This window comes from Manacus candei, unplaced genomic scaffold (genome assembly GCF_025592945.1).
Source record: "Manacus candei isolate 608988 ecotype Guabito, Panama unplaced genomic scaffold, ASM2559294v1 h1tg000009l, whole genome shotgun sequence".
NCBI lineage: Eukaryota > Metazoa > Chordata > Aves > Passeriformes > Pipridae > Manacus > Manacus candei.
In genome coordinates this window covers 3,341,662-3,351,617 of record NW_026138057.1, presented here as the reverse complement: position 1 = coordinate 3,351,617, position 9,956 = coordinate 3,341,662, and the positions used below count along the sequence as shown (strand labels likewise).

The 9,956-nt window shown below is 54.0% G+C and overlaps 2 long non-coding RNA genes across 3 annotated transcripts; both read left to right on the top strand.

Moving 5' to 3' along the window:
* Positions 1-907: 907 nt before the first annotated feature.
* Positions 908-3,407, top strand: LOC127466444 (uncharacterized). 2 transcript variants are annotated; one of them, XR_007902699.1, is made up of 3 exons: positions 908-1,117; positions 1,632-1,815; positions 3,137-3,407. It is a non-coding gene; the product is annotated as an uncharacterized LOC127466444 (long non-coding RNA). The 2 variants fall into 2 exon arrangements; XR_007902698.1 differs by having other exon boundaries at positions 1,629-1,815; positions 3,137-3,406.
* A 2,315-nt stretch (positions 3,408-5,722) lies between these two features.
* LOC127466448 (uncharacterized) lies at positions 5,723-7,632 on the top strand. Its single transcript, XR_007902706.1, has 3 exons — positions 5,723-5,841; positions 6,587-6,664; positions 7,265-7,632. It is a non-coding gene; the product is annotated as an uncharacterized LOC127466448 (long non-coding RNA).
* Positions 7,633-9,956: the final 2,324 nt, after the last annotated feature.

The following is a 9,956-nucleotide window of genomic DNA, read 5'->3' as shown; positions in this document are numbered from 1 at the left end:
GGGTGCTTTCCCACAGCCCGGAGCCTCCCGGCTCACACGGAGCTCACACGGTTCCCTTTAGAAAGGGAGGCAATGGAATGTTGGGAGGTTTTTTTCCTTCAATCTTCCGAGGTAGTGCTCTGAATTAATTTATTTCTGTCTTGCTTCCAGTGGTGCATTCCCCAGCAGTCCCACGGCAGCTCTTGGGCAGTGCAGCTGCCAGAGGTCCCTCTGGACTGTGGGATGGGCAAAAACTCCGCAGCAAAGGAGAACCTGGATTTGGGAGAAGGAGAATTTAATGGCATCAGTTTGAGCTGTGCCAGTCCTTGGATGCCAAAGGAACATCCAAGATTGCTCCAGGGGGAGTGCCTGGGCTTAGCGGGAGGAGCTGGGGGTTGGCACTGTGCGGTTTTGGGGGCTTTTTTTCCTGTTTTTCTGGTTTCCTTTTCGACCACTGCGGTGCTGGCAGAAAAGAACTTCGAGCGGCTTCCTGACTGGCTTTGCAGACATTTGTCACCTTCAGAGGAGGCACAAATCCCCGCGGAGCTGAGCAAGGGGTACGGGCAGTGCAGCGAGCTGGGGCGGGGCTGTGACCAGGGCAGGGTGTGCGCAGTGCCCCAAAACCCGCACCCAAAACCAGCCCGGAACAGCCCCAGAGCCCAGAGCGAAGCGCCGCGGGATCGCGCCGGCCCCGCCCTGCCCGCCCCCAAGAGCGCCGCTGTCCCCGCAGGCCCCGCTCCCCGCCCCGCTCCCCTTGTCCCGGGAGAGCTCCCGGCCGGGCCGTGACCGCGGAGCTCCCACCCGCCCTTCCCCGGCCCCAGCAGCGCCCGCCGGGGATGCGGCGGCGGCGGGAGCCGCGCTGAGGGATCGGGGGCGGGGCCGCGCTGAGGGAACGGGGGCGGGGCCGCGCTGAGGGAACGGGGGCGGGGCCGCGCTGAGGGAACGGGGGCGGGGCCGCGCTGAGGGAACGGGGGGCGGGGCCGCGCCGGGGCTCAGCTCAGGTCCGTGCCCAGCGGCTGGTGGAGTGTGGCGAGTTGTGCTTCCTGCCGGGCGGGAGCTGCCTTGGGAAGCTGCTCTGTCCCCACGGCTGGGCCGAGCCCGGGAGCTTGGACAGGGAAGGGCAGGGCCCGTCCTGCCGGTGAGAATTGGGTTTGGCTGGGGGAGGATGGAATGGAGTGTGTGCCTGTTAACTCCAAGGAGAGCCAACAGCTGGGAGAGACCCCAAGCAGGTTTGGTGCCATGAGAGCAGCTTCAAAAGACCTTGAGTGTTGGAGAAATGTCCGGGAGAACTGGTTCCTTTTTTGCAAGGACAGGGGGGTTGCTGTGCTCTCTAGCAAAAATACTGCCCTTGGGATGTTCAGGGTGAGGAAATGTTGGCCACGTGTGGGCTGGAGAAAAGGTGTGTGGGTGCCTGTGTGTGACACCCGTGGGTGTGCAGGAAGGGGGTTCTGGTGCCATTGGAGCTGCCGGGGAGCCAAAAAGGGCACAGTTGTCTGAAAAAGGCAAAAGCTCTGTTGGTCTCTGTTGACACCTGCACCAAAGGAGATGCAAATTTCCCCCCTCTTGCTTGCAAACTTCACAAAGCTCCAAGCAAAGGAAGCTTTGGATTCCTCCCAAGCTTTATGCTAAAGGTTTCCTTGCTCTCTCAGCAGGATGTCGAGTACCACCGGATGGAAAGGTTCCCCAGGCATCTGCAGGCACAAGGGACTCGTACAGCTGTGATTTTCCTACAGCCCTCATAAGATAGACTTTCAGGGTACCACGAGTAACGTGCCAGCTCTCCTGCTGGAGCTTTTGTCTGCTGTATTTGAACACAAGGAGTAGAACTAAAGTCAGGTCTGTTCTGGAGTGTGTTACACTTGTGCAAAGCTCCTTCCCTCTGTTTATTTTCTGTTCTGGAAAGCACAGTCTGGAGTTCCTGGGCACTTTCTGTTAAACGATCCCATGAAAATAATTTTGTACTGAAAGGGGAAAGGAGCTGTCTGTTGGAGGTCAGATGTCCATGATAAAAGCTTTATGCTTTTTCAGTCAATAAGCTCCTAAAATATCTTAGAGCGTAGGAATGGCTGGCTTCTAAAACTCACCAACTGGCTCTTAGAGGTTTCTTTGAAGAGCTGATTTCAGGCAGCAGAATTGGCCCCCAGGAGGGACTCTGTGCCTGCTCTCCCGTGGCTCCAAGGGATCTCTGGCCCTTCACGCTGGCACCGAGATTTTCTCGGGAAGGGCCTCAGATCCCCGGACCAGTCTGGGACACAGGCAAGATCCCCCTGCATTTTGGGACCAAATTGGGCCCCTGGAGGGACAGTGCTGTTGGTGCCCCCCGGGTTGGGGCACCCCGAGGACTCCAGCGCGCACCAAAAGGATTATTCGGGGAGATCCTCGGGGTGCCCGGCCCTGGGGAGCTCAAAGCAAGGTCTCTGCCATGGATTCAGGCATTGCTGAGAGTATCCCAGGGGTCCCTGTCCCTGCTAGACATGGAGCTCTCTAATGGACTGTAATTGGGTGATAAAAGTGGTGCTCCAAGTGCCAAAGAAGCGTGGGATTGGGATTAAGAAATGAGCAGTGATGGTCCAAATGGCTGTTTTCTCTGCACTGTAATGGTAAGAGCTGCAGGAGTGCCAGGTGTGTGTTCCAGTCCCCAGCATTTGGTTTGCACATGTCCTGGTCAGGCACAGGTCCAAATTCCTCAGTCCATAACACAACAGAAGGAGTGTGGCTCCTTGTTTTCCTGTGTCTTTGGTGAGGTGTTGACTCAATACCTTTATTGGAGCTGCTGTTGGATGAAGAGGTGCCCCCAGTTGACCTGTAAGGTCCTGGTTTTCTTCCCTGCTTCTCCCAGCTTGTCCAGGAGATGGAATTCCATTGCTACAGAAGAGATGGCTCGTGGTGCTCCCAAAAGGAGCCTTTGTCCCTCCAGGGTAAGTTGTGGTGCCCCTGGAGCTGTTGGGAGAAGCAGAGTTTTGTCAGGGGGAGACCTGGAATGATGTTGCTGTGGCACAGATGTTGGTCCCTGGCAGGTTCTTGGGTTGGATTCCTTGGCTGCCCCTTGGCAAGGCCTGGAAGGGCCTCAGTTGTGTAGGGAACCAAACCTGGAATGGGAAAGCAAAGGGGGGGAGATTCTGGTTTCAGAAAGGATCATTGCCTTCTCTTTCTGCAGGGACACTGAGCTGGTCCAGCTGTGGCAAGAAGAGCCCTGATGCCTGAGTGCTCTCCAGCCCCCCAGGCTGGATCCCCACTGTCAGCCCCTGGCTCCATCCCTTGAGAAGATGGTGTTCCTGCAAGCCCAGCTGCTGTGCTGGTGGTCCTGTGGGCACCTCCTGCCCTGGCCTGCTGTGAAGGTGTTTGTGCTGCAGCTCAATAAAGTCCCTTTCAGTGGTGATTGTGTCACTTTGGTGTCAGTTCCTCTCCCCTCTTCCCCTGCCCCTGTGGCTGCATCACTGGCTTGTGCCTAACTGAACTCTTCCCCTGCAGCAGTTCCCTGCTGCTCTCAGAGAGGTGGAGCTGAGGCCCCTGAGCCAAGGGAAAAAGGATCCATCCAAGGCAGGCCCGTGCTCACCCCCTGCCTTCCTCCAGCCTCCCGTGTTTCCAGTTCCCATCCCTGCTGGACACACAGCCTGTTCCCAAACAACCCCCGTTCATGTTCTCTCTCCGTGTCTCCCCTCACAACTCCCCTCCTCTAATCTCCAGCTGCCCAGGCCCCTGGTTTTGAGGGGCATTCCTGGGCTGCTGCCCCCCCATTCCTTAGAACTGAAGTGCCAAGAGCCCCAAGTGCAGAGAGGTCTGCAGGGAATCAGTGCCAAGAGCTGCCCGTGCCTGCCTGTGTTCCTGCAGTTCTCCTTCCTGCTCTCCCTGGGCTGGAGAGACCTGCCTGCCCTGGGTTTATTGGAGCAGAGGGATGGGATTACATTGGTGCAGAAGGGATGTTCACAGACATGTTTTCTGACAGGCAGTGCCATTTCCCTTCTGCCTTTCCCAAGTTTTCCCAAGTGCTGCCCAGCACGGGGATCCGTGTGCTGGGACAGTGATTGGCAGCAGGAAGGGGAGCCTTGGCCTCACCTGCCCAGCTCAGGTGGGTGGCACAGAATTAGGGTGGGCTGGCAAGGCATGAACATATTTCTGAGTTCTGGAGTGCCTTGAAACCTTTCCCTGTCAGGTCTCTCTCCCTCATTTCCTGGGCTCCAGCATCCCATGTGTCTCTTCCTTTGTCCAAAGTCCAGTGGCAGAGGATGGACTGACTCACAAGGGGGGTTTGGAATGAAAAGGGTTCTGTTCAAATGGGGCAAGGAATGCAGTAAGAAAGATGAGCCTCCTTTTAGTGCCTGAAACAGATAGGAATGAAAATGCTGGAGAAGGTCCCATTTTATTTGGTGTCCGTCCTGGATTTTTCATGGCTAAAACCCTCTAGTGAGCAATCAGGAGAGAAGGGTGAAGGGCAGGAGCCTTTGACTTGCCCAGTGCCCTTAATTGCCTTGTTCTCCTCTCTTCCAGGCCAGGCCAAAGCCCTGATCCAGCCCAGCTCTGCCAAGTGCCCTGGGCTGGGAGCAGCCAAAGGCAAGAGGCTGCAGCCCCGCCGGCCGGGCTGGGGGCTCCTGGTGCTGCCGTGGGGTGGGGTAAGTCAGAGGGACACCTTTCTCTCCTTCTGCCTGTTGGCATTTGCTCCCTGGGCACTGGATGTGTAAGGAAGGAGGGAGTAGCAGGGAAGGGGAGTGTTTCCAAACTGTCTGAATGTTGCCCCCAGGTCTGGGATGGAGCAGCCATGGGGGTGGTTGGGTTTGGCCTGGGCCGGTCGGGATCAGCCATAAAGGACCCACCAGACCCTGAACCCTCACTGGACATGTCCAGCCCCTCAAGTTGTTAATTTTCAACAGAGGACAAAGTATTGGTATTTGCTTCTGCTCTGTGGAGAATTTCCTTTGGAATGATCAATGCAATGTATCAATGCAAAGCATCTTTTTAGGTCTTTGTTTGTAATTTCCTCTCTGCCTTCAATGAGTTTTGTGTGCTCCTGTTAAGGAAGCAGCTTCTTTTTATCTTGAAATTTGGGGTGGTTTGGTTTGTTTAGGGTGCTTTTTCCCCCACTGACTCGGGCCTTCCAACTCCTGATGGACTGGAGTGATGAGTGCTCTCAGCCCAGCGAATTTCTTAATATTGTGTGGCTTTCCCTCAGCTGTGGGTGAGGAATTGTGCAAGCAAGGCCTGTGTGCCCGTGGGTGTCTCCCGTGGGTGTCCATGTGGCAGGGCTGGGACAAGGACTCGTGCAGGGACCCAGCTGGCACTGGAGCTGCTGCCACTCTGAGCCACTGCCAAGGGCTGGGGAGAGACCATCTGGGAGGCTGGTGCCAGCATTCCATTGGAGCTGGATCTCCCTCCAGCTGCAGCAGCCAGGGGAGGGTTCTTCCTTGTGCAGCCCAGTGGCTTCTGCTCAGCCTGGCCCAGAGTGGGGCTGGGGCAGGTTCTCCAGGGAACTGGAGCCAGCCCTGAACGGGGCTCTGGAGAGCAGGAGCTGCAGGGACTGAGGTTTGCAAAGCTGGGCTGAAGTTTGTCAAAGCAGCAGAACATTCTCATTCTGGTGGGTTTGTGGAGTCCGTGTTGGTGCCCAGGAGAACTGGGTCAGACTGGGCTTTGTGGTCCGAGAGCTGCCCCCCTAAATGTGGCAGGCTGTGTGTGCTGGCAATGAAGTGCTATCCCAGAGGCTGATGGTTTCTGTCTCCAGGGATGCCCAGGACGCTGCTAATCCCCAGGGATCTGCTCTGGGTCCAGGCTGTCCGTGCTGGAGGGCCCTGGTGGCTGCAGTCCCTGAGCCCGCAGAGACAGAGAGAGCCCCGGCCCGAGTGGCCTTTGGCCCCTTGTCCTGAATTTGGGGTGAGCCTGGGAGTGTGTGGAGGGTGAGAATGAGGGCTGTGCTTCCAATGCATCATCCCTGGGAAGATCCTGTTGTTCCAGAGCGCTGGGGACAGTTTGGGCTTGGCAGCTTCAGAGCTGGGTTGGAGCAGCCCCTGAAAAGAATCAGGAGAGTGGAGGTTTGTCCCAGTGGTGCTTTCACGCCCCACTTGACAGTCTGGGCTTTGTGTTTGAGGTTGTCCTGTATTTGCTCTGCAGATAAGGGGCCCTTCCCAATTCAGCCCAGCAGATCCCAAGGGCTCTGACAGGACTGTTTGTTCTTTCCTTCCCTTTGGGATACCTTCATCTCCAAACTGCCATGAGCAATTCCTTAATTTCTCCTGGAGAAAACCAAGTGTCAGAGGCAGTTTCCAAGGAGCCCAGAAGTGTCTTTGGAGCAGAGAGTGCTGCCAGCTCCGTGTGCCTGTCCCCAGCCTGGCACTGCCCACAGGGACACACTGGGCACAGACCATTAGAGGGAACAAACCCACTGCCTACCAGAGGGTTTGTCCTGGGCCATCAGGCCTTGGGCAGGAATTGGACTGGGCAACTCCATCAGCTGCTCTTCCCCCACAAAGCCCCATCCCCTGGGCATTAATGACGTGCCCTGTGCCCAGCGTTCACTGTTCACCCAACTGAAACCAAAGCAAGGCTTGCTTTGCTTTGAACAGCTTAAAGGAACTTTAAAACAAAATAAATCACTTTTGTCTTCTTTTTTTTGTTTTAGATGCTGGAATTGCCTCTCTGGGTGTGTGCTGAGCTCTGGCTGCAGGGGACTGTCAGGCCTTGGTGGCTGTGAGTTCCTGTCCTTCTCTCCGGGAAACTGGAAAGAGTTATTCCTTGGATTGCAGAAATGTTTTCTGAAACCTGTCCCCTTCTTCCTGCCTTTTGCTGACAGATCTTCTCTTTCTGCCTTTGCATGTACAGCTGTTCCCTGATGTCCATTCCCTGGCCTGAATTCCTTGCAGCTCCCAGCTGGGGAAACCTGGGAGAACATGGCAGGGACAGAGGTGACATTTGTAGCTGCAACCTTGGGGTAATTTGGAGGGGACACAGCAACTGTTTGTGTAGGAAAAGGTGAGGTGCTGCAGAGGGGAGGGAGGTGCATTTTGGAGGGGTCCCACTGAGGGAGGAGTGGAGAGCCTGGGGCTGGAGTGAGAGTTCTTAAACAGGGAACAGGGGAAGGATGCTTGGGAGGGAAACACTCAGGGAATGTATTGGGATGGAATGGAAATTTGGGGTGTCAGGAAGAGAAAATGGGTGATGTAGAGGCAGGGAAATGTTGGGGGTAAAACTTGATCTCATCTGTGGAGGTAGAATGACCATTTAGAGGTACAGTGAGGCAGTCAGTGGTGGGCAGGTAGGCAAATTCTGTTTGTAAACTTTGAGGTCACGTGGAGCAGAGAGAATGTACATCCTGAGGTAAACTGGGGTAATCAGTAGTGGACACGCAGGGAAAGTTTTGGGGGGAAATGTCTGAGGTAATCTCCATGGTAGAGAATGAATATTGAGAGGTGAACAGGAGGTACTCAGTGGTGGACCTGTAGGGAAAATTGTGGGGGTCAAATCTGTGGCAATGTGCAGCAGAGGGAAGGAACATTTTGGAATCAAGTGAGGCAGTCAGTAGGGGAGAGGCAGAGAAATTTCTGAGGGTCAAAGTGGAGCAAATCTGCAGGGCAGAGAATGAATATTTAGAGGTCCAAAAGAGGTAATCAGGAGTGTGCAGGTAGGGAAGACTCTGGGGGCTAAAAAGGAGATAATCTCTGGGGAGAGAATGACTCTTCTGTGTTCAAAGAGAGGTAATCAGCAGTGGGCTGGAAGGGGAAATATTGGGGGTTAAAAAGGAGGTTCATTCTGTCCAGGGCAGGGAATGAACACACTGAGGTAACCTGAGGTAGTGAGCGGTGACAGACACAGAAAACTGTGGGTGTTAAAGTTCAGGTAATGTGCTGGGAAGAGAAGGAATCTGTTGAGGTAAAGATTAGGCACTCGGTGGCAGACAGGTGGGGAGAGGTTTGAGATAAGCTTGAGGTGTGTGTGGGGTGCAGAATGACCCTCTGTAGGTACAAAGGAGCTGGTCAGACGTGATAGGTGAGGCAAATGTTGGGAGTGAAATCTGGGGCAATCTGTCCCAGAGAGAATGAATCTTTTGGGGTAAGGGGAGGCAGTCAGTAGTGGGCAGGGAGGGAAATTTTGTTTGTCAACCCTGAGGTGATCTGGAGCAGAGAGAATGCACCTCCTGGGGTAAACTGGGGCAATCAGTAGTGGACAGGTAAGGAGGTTTTGGGGGAAGAATTTGAGGTAATCTTTGTGGCAGAGGATGAATCTTTGGAGGTAAAAATGAAGTAATAAATAGTTTTCAGGCAGGGAAAACTGTGAGGGTGAGTGTGGATGTCACCTCGGGGAGACAATGAGCCTTTTGAGGTGCAGTGAGGCAGTGAGTGGTGGGCAGGGAGGGAAACTTTCTGTTTGTGAAATCAGAGGTAATGTGGAGGAGAGAGAATGCACCTCCTGGGGTAAACTGGGGTGAACCTTTTGGACCTGCAGAGAAAATGTGGGGGGTAAAACCTGTGGGAATGTGCAGGGCAGAGAGTGAATCTTCTGAGGTGAAAATGAGTTCCTGGGTGGTGGAGAGGTGGGGAAAGTGTTGAGAGTCAAGTGGAGGTGGTGTGCTGGGTGGAGAATGAACATCTTGATGTAGAAGTGAGTTGGTGAGACGTGGAGAGGTGGGGAAAATGTAGTGGGTGCAGTGTGAGGTGACCTGTAGCAGAGAGGATGGACATCATGGTGGGCACTGAGGCAGTCAGGGGTGGGCAGGGAGGGAAACCTTTGGGGGTAAAACTTGAGGGAACGTCCAGGGCAGAGAATGAATATTTTGAAGTAGAAATGAGGTAGTCAGTGGTGGAGAGTTGGGGATTGTTTTTAGGGTAAACTGGAGGTAATCCATGGGATAGAGAATGAATATGTAGTCAGCTCCTCTGTACAAATACATGTGGGTAGGTAAGGAGAATTGTGGGAGTAAAATCTGGGCACTCTGTAGCAGAGTGAATGAATACCTTGGGGTGAAGTGAGGCAGTCAGGGATGGGCAGGGAGGGAAAATTTGTGTTTGTAAACTTTGATGTCATGTGGAGCAGAGAGAATGTACATCCTGAGGTAAACTGGGGTAATCAGTTGTGGACATCTGGGGAAAATTATAGGGGTAAACCTTGAGGTACTGTCCAGGGCAGAGAAGGAATATTTTGGGTTAAAACTTTGGGGGTTCTGAACAAGGTTATCTCCAGGGGAGAGAAAGGACATCATGAGGTCAGCTGAGGTAATCAGTGGTGGCCAGGTGGGGACATTTAGGGCAGAAATCTCTGAGGTAATCTCCAGGGTCCAGAATGAATCCTGAGAGGTGCAGAGGAGGCAGTCAGGAGTGGACACCACAGCGGGCCCAGGGAAGGTTCTGGGGGTAAAATGTGTGGCAGTGTCTGGCAGAGAGAATGAACATTTTGGGATCAACTAAGGCAGTCATCAGTGGACAGGTAACACTTGAGAAACTCTCCAGGGTGGAGAATGAATATTTGGAGGTCCAAAGGAGGTAGTCAGTGGTGAGCAGGTGGGGAAAGTTTTGAGAGTAAACTTGAGGTGGTCTGTAGGGTAGAGCATGAACATATTTAGGTATACATGAGGGGATCAGATGTGGAGAGGTAGGCAAAATTGTGGGGGTCAAACTTGAGCAAATCTACGGGGCAGAGAATGAATATTTGGAGGTCCAAAAGAGGTAATCAGGAGTGTGCAGTAGGGAAGAGTTTAGGGGTTAAAAAGGAGATAGTGTCTAGGTGAGAGGATGACCATTTTGTGTTCAAGAAGAGGTAATCAGCAGTGGGCTGGAAGGGGAAATTTTGGGGGTTGAAAAGGAGGTTCATTCTGACCAGGGCAGGGAATGAACACATTGAGGTAACCTGAGGTAATGAGTGGGGACAGTCCCAGAAAACTGTGGGTGTTAAAATTCAGGGAGTGTGCTGGGAAGAAAAGGAATGTGTTGAGGTGAACTGAGGGTCTCTGCAGTGGCCAAGCAGGGAAAGGTTGGGCTGAGCCCTGAGTTGCTCCTGTG